Genomic DNA, 12,427 nt, shown 5'->3' with positions numbered 1-12,427 from the left:
GGATACTAAAGATGCACAAGCTATGGCTGTGATTGCCTTAACCATAAAGAGGACAATCACACCACATATCAGATCTTTCAGAACTTCTGAGGATGCTTGGAACACTCTGCAAGCTATGTTTGGAGGAAGAAACGCTGCCAGAATAGAGTTTTTGAAGAAACAACTTGACAAAATACAGATGGACGAAGGTGACGATATCGTCGAGCATCTTACAAAAATTAGGGATCTTAAAGAGCAATTGCTTAGCATTGATGAAGTGATTCCAGAGAAGGACTTGGTTTCCAAAACACTCAATTCACTACCACCATCTTATTTTACTTTTCAGACTTCTTTGACTCTGTCTTTGCGAGCTAATCCTGAGCCTCTTCATTTTGAAGAGTTAGTGGCTTTGCTATTGCAGGAGGATCAATCACGTAAGAACAAGTCTTTACAGGTGGATGGTATGGATCATGCTCTTGTTGTACAGAACAAAAACAAGGGTAAAGAGAGTGCTCATCACTCCAAGTCTGGTGCAGGACAGTCTTCAGAGAAGTCTAAAGGTGATTCCGACAAGTCCAAGAAGAAAGGTAAATGTCACTACTGCAAGAAACCTGGTCACTACATTAGTGAGTGTAAAAATCGAATTGCTAAAGAAAAGAAGAAAGAGTCAAGTTTGGTTGTTTCAGCTTCTGGTGATTCTTCTACAGCTAAAGAAGAGTCTGCAAACTTTGTGCAGGATTCTTATGCTTTTGTAGTATGTTCAGATTTTTCTGCTTACAGTGTTGACGAGACACAAATGATTTGGTACTTTGATAGTGGTGCATCCAGGCATATTACTTCAAGGAAGGATTTGTTTTGTTCATTGGATGCAGCTCCAGCAGGAAAGAAGGTGACATGTGCAAATAATGCTTCTTATCCAATCAAAGGCGTTGGTAAGATTTTGATTACCATTTCAGATGGTTCAGATTTATGCTTGCCAGATGTCTTATATGTTCCAGGGATCAAGAAGAATTTGTTGTCTGTATCCTCTCTTGCAAAAAATGCTCTTCGGATCATTTTTGAGGATGACAGATGTATTGTACGAGATCGAGAGAATGGTTATTCTCTTATCACTACAGGTACGCTAGAAAATGGACTATTTGTGCTAGATCGTTATGAAAAGCAGATTCAGGTATGTATTGCAGAAACAAAGACTCAGGTCATGCAGAATGCTGAGTTGTGGTATGCTAGATATGGGCATGTTAGTTATGGCAGTTTGATGACTTTACAACGTCATAATATGGTGCATGATTTGTCTTTATTGGAGATGCCACCAAGACATGTATGTGAAGGTTGCGTTCTTGGAAAGATGCACAGATTTCCATTTTAGCAGGATGGTTCAGTTAGAGGGACTTGAAAGTTGCAGCTTGTACACAGTGATGTATGTGGTCCTATGAGGATGCCATCTATAGGAAACAGCCTTTATTTTGTGACCTTCATTGATGACTTTTCTAGGTTTTGTTGGGTGTATCCACTCAAAGCAAAGTCAGATGTGTTTGCAGTTTTCCAACATTATGTCGCCATGGTTGAAAATGAAACAGGTTGCAAAGTACAGACTCTTCGTACCGATCGAGGAGGTGAATACATGTCATGTGCATTTAAGGATTTTTTGGGAAAGAAAGGCATTAAACACCAATGCACTATGCCATACACACCACAACAGAATGGTGTTGCAAAAGGAAGAACAGGTCTTTAATGGAGACGGCTAGATGTATGCTCAAGGCTAAGAGTTTGCCTCATAAGCTATGGATGGAGGCAGTTGCTTGTGCAGCACATGTTTTGAACAGGTGTCCTACTCGTGCCTTGAAGACCATTACTCCATATGAAGCTTGGTATGACACAAAACCTTCAGTCAGTTATCTTCGTTTTTTTGGTTGTCTTGCTTATGCTCACATCCCTCAACAGTTACGTGGGAAGCTTGATGATAAAGCAATCAAATGTATATTTGTGGGGTACAGTAGTGGAAGTAAAGGTTATAGACTTTACAATCCTGCTACAAACAAGATTTTTGAAAGTCGTGATGTAATTTTTGCAGAAACTACTGCTCAACCTATGGTTCCTTTTGATGTACCTCATATGCAGACACATGATGTATTTGAAGATTTGCTTCCTTCTTTTGTGGAGAATCAAGAATCACAACAGGTTGATAATCTTGATCAATCTTTTGATCAGCATGTGACACCTCAGGATGTAGAGGAAATTGTGCGTGAAGAGCAAGAAGTTCTCAGGGAAGAAAGAACCTTGCCTAAATGGATTCAGAAAACTTTGCAGGATAGCAAGTTGGATGCACCGTTGCCACGAAAAACACGTGCTGGTACTACTTTTGGCAGAGAGCAAGTACATTTGGCTTGCTTTAGCACTCTTTGTGATGTAGATGAGCCTAATTCGTGTGAACAAGCTTTAGAGTGTGTTCAGTGGAAAGATGCTATGCAGCAAGAAATTGATTCTATTCATAATAATCATACATGGGATCTAGTGGACTTGCCTACAGGTAAAAAAACCTATTGGTACAAAGTGGGTTTTTAAGGTAAAAAGGAAACAAGATGGTACTGTTGACAGGTACAAAGCAAGGCTTGTGGCAAAAGGCTATGCGCAACAGAAAGGCATAGATTATGATGAAACCTTTGCTCCTACTTCTCATGCGTCCACAGTTAGATCACTAGTTGCAATTGCTGCTCATCATGGTTGGAAAGTGCATCAGTTGGATATCAAAACTGCTTTTTTGAATGGTGATTTGCAGGAAGAAATTTATGTAAGTCAACCAAGTGGTTTTATTGTAAAAGGTCAAGAGCAAAAGGTATGTAGATTGCGTAAAGCTTTGTATGGTCTCAAACAGGCTCCAAGAGCATGGTATGAGAAGATACATACTTATTTGATTGGCCAGGGATTTCAGAATAGTCCAACAGAAAGTACTTTGTATGTCAAAAAGAGAGATGGAGTTCTCATTATGCTAACACTTTATGTGTATGATATGCTTCTTACAGGCAATAGTGCAGATGAAATTGAAGCGTTTAAAGATGCTTTGAGAAAAACCTTTGAGATGTCTGATCTTGGTTTGCTACATTATTACTTGGGTATTCAGTTTGTGCAATCAGAGGATGGCATATACATGCTGCAGGCAAAATATTTGCATAAAATTTTGGACAAGTTTGGTATGCAAAATTGTAAACCAATCTCTACACCCGTAGAAACTGGATCAAAGTTGAGCATGCACGATGTTGGAGAACCTTTTGATGTACATACTTATGCAGCAGCGGTTGGTTGCTTTATATATTTTGCAGGCAACACTCGTCCAGACATTCAATTTGGGGTTTCACAAGCAAGCAGATTTATGCACAGCCCAGGTATGCATCATTGGCAAGCTGTGAAGCGCATACTTCGTTACCTTTCAGGTACCCCTAATCTTGCCATGTTCTTTCCAAGGGGAGATATGTATGGAAAGCACAGTTCTATGCAGCTTCTTGGTTACAGCGATTCAGATTGGGCTGGTGATTTTGACACACAACATTCCACAAGTGGCAATTGTTTTTTCTTGGGAAATGCATGTATATCTTGGCTAAGCAAGAAGCAACCCACAGTGGCTACATCAACTTGTGAAGCTGAGTACAGGGCAGCTTTCACGGCAAAAGTTATTGTGTATGGATACGCAGGTTATTGGCAGATCTTTGTGAGTGTCAACAGGCACCCACTACCATTTTCACTGACAGTCAGAGTGCTATGGCAGTTGCAAGGAATCCAGTATTTCATGCAAGAACAAAGCACATAGAGGTTCACTACCACTATGTCAGGGAAAGGCTACATGCAGGGGAGATCACACTAACTTACTGTCCTACACAGGATAACATTGCAGATCTACTTACGAAGGCGTTATCACGAGAAAAGTTTGAAGCTTTCTGAAAAGCTTCGGGCTTACTCTCATACACATGATGATCTGCTACCTAGTACGGATTCACACTATCACTACAGGGGGGATTTGTAGACATGTAGTAGTGTTAGTGTGTATATGCGCTTCACTAGGGACACTTTTCTCCCACTGGGTTTTTCCCCCTGGACATCCGGTGTGAAAGGACACCTTATCTCTTAGGGTTTCATATAAGCTTTGTAGCTCTAAGTTTGTATACTCTATTATTCTAATACAGAGAGAGAGAGAGACTACAGAGATCTCGTACGCAAGCTCTGTGTCTTCTCCTTCTCCATCTTCTTCCTACTCTGAGTTGTTGTCTTCCTTCTGTTTCCTGTTTCATCATCTTCAACATACCTCTCAAATTTCAGTCCTATGAGGAGAAGCTAGATTTTGAGATTTAGCATAATTTGATATTGTGCTAGGTAAGCAATGCCATGCTAGAAGGAATCCACTTATGGATTTTTTGACTCATGTGTACCAGTTTCAAGATGATGGCAAGCGGATAACTATCCGTTGTTGGCAAGCGGACTTTCCTCATATGAATCTACTCAAGGCCACCAAGTTACAGTGCGAGTATGTTCATCTCTGCTATATTTCAAGTATTTCTTGTGTGTCTCCTAAGGTGGACACGACACAAAGTGGAGGTAGAATAACTTATGTTCAAGCTCTATGTAAAAAGATACCAATAGAATTTTATCATGTGTAATGAAGAGTATCTTTTTATTTATTTTTATTTTTATAGAGAGATAGAGAGAGAGCATCAACCACGGAAGGGTGGGACGAGACATATCCTCGGACATTGTCGCTACCAAGAGCGCACTTAGAGCCAGTTCTCATGAGGGTTTGATTTTCAAAATGTTGGCAATATGTTGCCAATTTTTTGGTTTCACATGGAGTGTTTCCACTAAATAGTTGGCAACAAGTTGCCAACAAGTTCCCAAACGGCTCCATGTCCAAGGGGTGGAGCAAGATGGCAACCACAAGTGAAGACAAAGAGAAAAAAGTGTTTTTCATTGAACGGAGTAAAAGACAAACTTTTTTTTCACTTCTCTTTCTATTCTCTCACTTACTTTTCTCATTCATTTTCTTTTTAAAAAAAATCTCTCCCACTCTCTCATGTTTTTAGATACCTTCCATGAGAACTCACAAAATCAAGTTGTTGGTTGGCAACAAGTTGTCAACCAACCTCTCATGTGAACTAGCTCTTAGGGAATGGTGAGGACACAAATAGGTCCAAAATAAACCTGATGGCTCACCGGTGCTTTGCTATTTACTATTTCCCAAAAGCGCATTTTGGCAGCAAGACCTTGGATGTGTTGCGTCGTAAAGAGACGCAAACTGAGGCCCGTGTCACATTTGGGCTGGCAAGCTACACTTTTCGTCGCATGCACCAATTAGCTCCTGCGTCAACAGTTCGCCTTGTCACACCAGGTCGCTGCCCTTGTTTTCAGAGCGTAGCTGGCTGTCCGCCTCAGCGGCATACTTTCCTCAAAAGTGTGCCGGCCTACCTTGCCCGCCCACGCTCTGACCTCGTCGCCTGATTGGTTGCGGAGCAGCTTTTCCAACTCCATCACCTGCGCTCACTGTGACACCATTTCCACTGGCCTCTGTAAGCGAGACTCCTCTCTCCTCTCACACAAGGGCATGGTGGTCAAAGCCCTCCAGCTCACGAAGGGCAGGCGACCCCAGTCTGACAGGGGCCTGATTGTTCTTATTACTAGCAAACCCAGGAGCGCTCAAGAAGTGGCGAGCCATCAATATGCAAGATCAATACGCATGACAATATAGCCAGGCCCATTATTAGAAGAGTGATTGGGAAGAGAGAACAGACACCCCACATGCGGAACTTCGATCTCTCCAAGGTGCTGGTTGAGCACAGAGCGAACTACTCTTTCGCCTTTTACTAAAGAATAACGTGTGCTTGGCCCAGTGAAGCACCATACTTGCAATTTTTGGCAAGGGCCGCCGCCTCGGCGAGGGGGCCAGCTCTCAATCTTGTGATTTAAGCACGAGACACACAGCCCTTCGGCTGCTGCCAGTGGACGATGGACACTCTCTCTACACGCACTGTAGCATCACAACTGTCTGAATGCCTGCAGCATACGAACCACACACGAGACGGAATTTGTTTGTCCCTGTCACGTGCTGCTGCACGGCCTTGGCCACTCAGCTGGTCACCCTCCCCCGACGTCACTGCATCATCCCGGTAGCTACTCTATAGCAAAGCTAGTCTGGTCTAGTGCTACTACTAGTCCATGTCCAATTCGCGTCTTGGTCGACTACCAGTACCACTGGTCTACTTGCCGGTTCTAGTCTAGTGCTCCGCTGGCAGGTACTTCTAGTCCTGGTCTCAGTGCTCGTCCAGGGTCAACTATCACCTAGCCTAGTATAGGCCTAGAGGTGGTCCGCTTCTCGTCCTCGTCCAAGGAGGTCAACTTGAGCTAAGCAAGTCTTGATGTTCCTCGTACTGCTCCTACTACACCTTCAAATACAACCACGATGGATGATGACCTCGCTTCTATCTTGGAAAAATGTGGAGAAGGGCCTAGGCAACCTCTCGAAGCACCACGAAGGTAGGATAAATTAACATCGACCAGGCCTCTAGGAAGCTACATGGCCATGGATAGAGCCAAAACCCTGAGAACCCAGCTCTGACAAGAATCATCTCCTTCACTCGACTGAGTCACGAGTCTTGACACCCTCCGGAGGGCTATCTTAGAATCGCCAAGGACTCTGAAAATCTCCCCACCAAGAAGTACTCCACATTATCTTCCAAGTATTGTGGACCGTTAATCCAAAACCTAGTGAAGATAAGTGCACCTTAGCATTCATCAACCGTTCTACAATAGTGCTTAAGGAACTTTCTAACTCGAGGATACAGTTGATTTTAGCATCTTTATGGACCTCTTATTCAAAGCCTAATTAACTGAAAACATAGATCACTCAGTTGCAACTTGTAAGCTGGTGAGATACTTTTGAATATCCTTTTGAGTATCCTTTTTCACGTAATGCAAGGACCTTGGTATACACAAAACTTTTGCTCTGGTAAGTAGGTTCTTCCATTGGCCACACATGGAAGATTTTGTTGAAATCTATGTGTGCGATTGTACGTAGTATGTGCTCCATAATGCTCAATGTGAGAAACCCTTAGGGTTGTTTAATCAATTGCAAATTCTCCATGAAAAGTGGAGTAGCCGTGCTATGGAGTTTGTAATAAGACCGTCGCATACTAGTAGAGGTCGTGATGCCATAACGGTTAATCATGGCTACTTGAAAGGTTCATACCTACTAGGACCACAGTGAAGAGTCACACATATGCTCAACTTTTTGTCAAGTGCAGTGGAATTGAAATGGTGACAAGATATAGACTTCACACTTCCACAAATCATACTTCTTTCGTAGGAAACTATCCACACACACACACACACACACACACACACAGAGACATGATGGGTTCCCACCAACCCTCTCAAGGGTCCCTCACACTGTTGCCGATAAGGTATTTGCTTATGATTGTGTAAATGGAATGTACACACATGCAATACCTCAAGTGCAAACTCTACAAACTCGAACTGGAAATGGCGCCGCAGTAACTCTTGACATGAAGCACCTATGGGACCGGTTTGATGCACCTTTGGATCCGTCCCGATGAGGGCTACTCATGCACACCAAGGGGTGGATTTGAGGCTGATTTGCGCTCTTGATATGAGAGAAAACAAGGACTAAAAGCTGGCTGCAAAAACTCGGGTCTAACTGCCAAAACGCAGTAGATCCATCGCGTAAAGTAGGGCTAAAAATGCAAATGATGATAGAACCGATAATGGACAGCAATGGACTCGATGCGGTGAGGGAATGGCCAAGAAGAGGGTCAATGGGATGCCGAAGTATGAGGCTGCAGTCGAGGATGTAGCATTAGCAGATCCACCATGATCCTGACGAGGATATGGGCTGAAAACTAAAAACACTGGGCTGAATGGCTGATCCGGCACGCCCATGCTCACAAGGTTGAGCCAAAAACGCTAGGGGCTACAATTGCAAAAAGTTGGGACTGATCTGTAAAAGCGCTCATTGATGGTTCTTGCACTGGCTCATCTGATGCAAAAAGCTAACTTATGGGTTTCCTTCATAGTGGATTTTTGGATGCCAAGTCAGGAGATTGTGTCATGTTGGGAAAATGTGCAAATGTGCGCACATGGGAGTTTGTAGGCGATAACTCACTGTTCTCTGACCGGCTAGACCGACACATTCCCCTAACATAGACCTATATGCTCGTCATGTCAGATGCCCACCATAGTGTAACAACATCTATCAAAATGCTTGTACGAATTATTTATGCAAGAGGTTCCAAAAGTGGGAAACCTAATCTAACAGACTCGTTCGGACATACAGGTCCTATGAATAGGCTCACAGAATTGCCAGTATTAATCCTCCTAGGATTCTAGACACTCCTATATAGGGATAGGTGTAAAATTGACTTTGGAAGTCGATGAAGCATGTCCATGTGGCGCACAGAGCCATGTGCACGTGACGCCCCATCCTGCTTAAGGTGAGATACTAGTACGGAACTTCATGCATGCAACAAGATGATCTCACATGAATGGCCTTGAAAGGTTCATATCTACTAGGACCACATTGAAGAGTCACACATATGCTCAACCTTTTGTCAGGTGCATTGGAATTGAAATGGTGACAAGATCTAGACTTCACACTTCCACAAATCTTACTTCTTTTGTTGCGTTAATGATGGCTACTAAGCATGAGAAATTGTCCCTTTATTTCCCTGAAGAGAGAGAGAGAGAGATGCCTGATGGGGTCCCAACCAACCCTCTCAAGGGCCCCTCACACTATTGCCGATAAGGTATTTGCTTTTGATTGTGTAAATGGAATGTACACACATGCAATACCTCAAGTGCAAACTCTACAAACTTGAACTGGGAATGGCATCGTAGTAACTCTTCACATGAGGCACCTCTGGGACCGGTTTGGTGCACCTTCGGATCTGTTGCAATGAGGGGTTACTGATGCACACCAAGGGGTGGATCTGGGGCTGGTTTGTGCTCCTAATATGAGAGAAAACAAGGACTAAGATCTAGCTGCAAAAACACAGATCTGGCATTTCCTATGCTCAAGGCGCATGGTTCTACGTGCAATGGTAGGTCCTACAATTCCTCGAGTGAGAGAACCGTCCTTGGGCGAAACACTACAACACACACTCAAACACTAGAGAGAAAAAAAAATCAAAGATTAGCGGATTAGTGCAAAATCACAAAGCTCTGATACCAATGTCAAGTGTAGTTAAATTGAAATGGTAACAAGATCTAGACTTTGTGACTTCCGCAAATCTTTACTTCTTTCCTTGCATTAATGATGGCTACTCAGCCTGAGAAATAGTTCCTTTTATTTCCTTGAAGAGAGAGAGAGAGAGAGAGAGAGAGAGAGAGAGAGAGAGAGAGAAGGAGAATGACACTGGGTCCCAATCAACCCTCTCAATGATCATCCAGATTCCACACGGTTTCCAATATGGTATTTGCTTTTGAATGCGTAAATGGAATGTACACACATACAATACCTCAAGTGCAATCTCTACTGACTCAAATCAGGAATTTCGCCGTGGTAACTCTTCAAGATCCGTCTCGATGAGGGGTTGCTAATGGCCATCAAGGGATAGATTTGAGGCTCATTTGTGCTCCCGATGTGAGAGAAACAAGGGCTGAAAGCTGGCTGCAAAAATGCAACCGATCTGTCGCGTAAAGCAAGGCTGAGAATGCAGATGATGATAGAGCCGATAATGGACAGCAATGGGAGCACTTGATGTGGCGAGGGAATGGCCGAGAAGAGGCTCAATGAGCTGCCGAAGTATCGGGCTGCAGCGGAGGATGTAGTGTTAGCAGATCCACCATGATCTCGGCGAGGATATGGGCTGACGGTGGGTTGAATGGCTGATCTAGCACGCACCCGCTTCGAGGTTGAGCAAAAAATGTGAGGAGCTGCAATTGCAAAACATTGGGCCTGATCTGCAAAAAACACTAGCTCATCTGATGCAAAATGTTGATGTTGGTTCATGTGTTTCCTTTATAGTGGATTTTTAGGTGCCAAGTCGGAAAATTGTGTCAGGTCAAAAAAATGTGCAAATGTGCACACACCAGAGTTTTCGGGCAACAATTCACTGTTATGTTACCCATTTGACGAACGGACTTGATCGACACGTTCCTCTAGCCTAAATCTACATGCTTGTCATGTCTGATGCCCACCATAGTGTAACAATGTCTGTCAAAATGCTTGTACAGACCATTTATGTAAGAGAATTCCAAAATTGGAAAACCTAATCAAACGGACTTGTTTAGACATGCAGGTCTTGCAAATAGTCTCACAAAATTGCCGGTATTGATCCTCCTAGGAATAGTATTAATCTAACGGACTTGTTTAGACATGCAAGTCTTGCAAATAGTCTCACGAAATTGCCGGTACAAATCCTCGTTGGATTTTAGAGACTCCTATCTAAGGATAGGTGCAAACTTGGCTCTGGAAGTCGACGAAGCATGTCCGCGTGGCACACAGAGCCATGTGTACTTGACATTTTTTTATCAAATACTTGTATTATCTCTACAGTTATTCATGAGGCGTTTGACAGACAATTGCGAGGGAAAGCCTAAAGGCTACATAGGATCGTGCAAGCTTTTTTTCTTACAAGCGTAGATAGTGTGAAGGGTTGCAAGCAAGCATGTGGGCCTCTTGTTGTGCCTCTTGCTTCTCTTTTTCCTCTTCTTCAACTACTAAGAAGCTTGAAGGCACAGTCGATGGCGACATCTAGATTGTGCATGGGCTCATGCTCGCATCTCCTCTTTTGTGAATCACGATGGGAGACTCCTTATCTGGAAGTTGTTGTTCTTGGCTTTCAATGTGGGTGAGTTAAGTACGGCATCGCTATCATGGTGGCATTTGGTCCTTGGAGCCCCCACATGTATGATGATCATGTTCAGCTGCTTGCATCCTGTATTGCTACTTCCAGCAAGTTGTCCGAGGATGGTGCTTGAGGAGGTGTATATTTTGGTGTTTGGTGTAGGGAGCGCACATGCAAATAGTGGTGATGGTATGTACATGCTTATGTTTGGTTATGAGCCAAAACCACTTATTGCTACTAGAATAAAGGGGCTTAAGTTGTAATCTGTAGCTGATTATCTACAAGCTATGCAAAAAATGCTCACGATTGCAAAGGAAAGCCTAAAGGCTACATAGGATTGTGCAAGCTTTTTTGCTGACAAGCATAGACGGTTGCAAGCAAGCATGTGGGTAGATCTCTGAAACTCTTCCCACCAAGAAGTACTCTGCATTATCTTTTGGGTCTTGTGGACCGTTCCAAAACCTTGTGAAGATACGTGCGGAGTCCAATAAGATGGAGCTACCCTCACACCTTAGCATACATCAAGTGTTTCACAGTAGCCATTCAAAGAAATGTTTGCAGCAAGTCTGGTAACTTCAACACTGGCAATTTCCTTTTGAGTATCCTGTTGCACGTAATGCAAGACATCTTGGCATATACAGGCTCTGGTATGTGTGTACTTCTATTGGCAACACATGAAAGCTTTTGTTGAGAGCTATGTGTAGGATTGTGTAGAGTACACACTTCATAAAGCTCAATGCGTGACATGCATAGGATTCTATTCCAAATAAACGACTTTTCCATGATTGGAAATATAGTCATGCATGATGCCATCATCAGAGCATCTAGAGACTGTTGGATAGAAAAAACACATATTCGACTATTGAAGACATATTACGTGCCTGTCTTTAGTCGTCAAATCAATTGGCTCCTAAAAATTGAATTGCCTAATAGCAACTCTACACATGCGAATAGTGGTGATAGTCAGTACATGCTTATGTCTGGTTATAACTTATAAGCCAAAACCACTTATTGCAACTAGATCAAAGGGGCTTAAGTTGTAGTCCGTAGTTGATTGATTGTCTACAAGCTATGCAAAAAATGCTCACGATTGCGAAGGAAAGCCTAAAGGCTACATACGATCGTGCAAGCTGTTTTACTTACAAGCATAGGCAGTGTGAAGGGTTGCAAGCAAGCATGTGGGCCTCTTGCTTCTCTTTTTCCTCTTCTTCATCTACTAAGAAGCTTGAAGGCACATCATTATCATCCTCGATGGCGATATCTAGATTGTAATATACGAGAGCCTGGGCTTTGCTACCTTCACTATCTCAGCTGCCCAAATATGTCGTGGAACATCAACCATGCATGTGCAGAAATATACTTGGAGCGCAAAAAGAGGCGTACTCGGTGCCCAATATGTTCTAGAACATCAACCCTGCATGTGCAAAAATATACTTGGAGCGCAAAACCAAAAACAGTGAGAGAGGGCACGCGTAGAGCCAATCAAGGGCTCCCACAGAGACGCTTCTTCCATAGGGAGAGGCAAGGCTCCGCAGACCACCTTTATTGCTCTCCCCACCTTGGTTGCAGGACAACTCACTATAGCAAGGAAAACTTGTAGTGGT

At 43.2% G+C, this 12,427-nt stretch overlaps 1 non-coding gene across 1 annotated transcript; it reads left to right on the top strand.

Moving 5' to 3' along the window:
- Positions 1–5,781: 5,781 nt before the first annotated feature.
- Positions 5,782–5,900, top strand: LOC147445205 (U5 spliceosomal RNA). The gene has a single exon (XR_015189951.1). It is a non-coding gene; the product is annotated as a U5 spliceosomal RNA (small nuclear RNA).
- Positions 5,901–12,427: the final 6,527 nt, after the last annotated feature.

The sequence above is a fragment of the Adiantum capillus-veneris genome, chromosome 12 (genome assembly GCF_014529385.1).
Source record: "Adiantum capillus-veneris isolate H3 chromosome 12, ASM1452938v2, whole genome shotgun sequence".
In the NCBI taxonomy this organism is placed as follows: domain Eukaryota; kingdom Viridiplantae; phylum Streptophyta; class Polypodiopsida; order Polypodiales; family Pteridaceae; genus Adiantum; species Adiantum capillus-veneris.
Note: the sequence above shows the minus strand (reverse complement) of the source record. Positions and strands in the feature narration are given on the sequence as shown.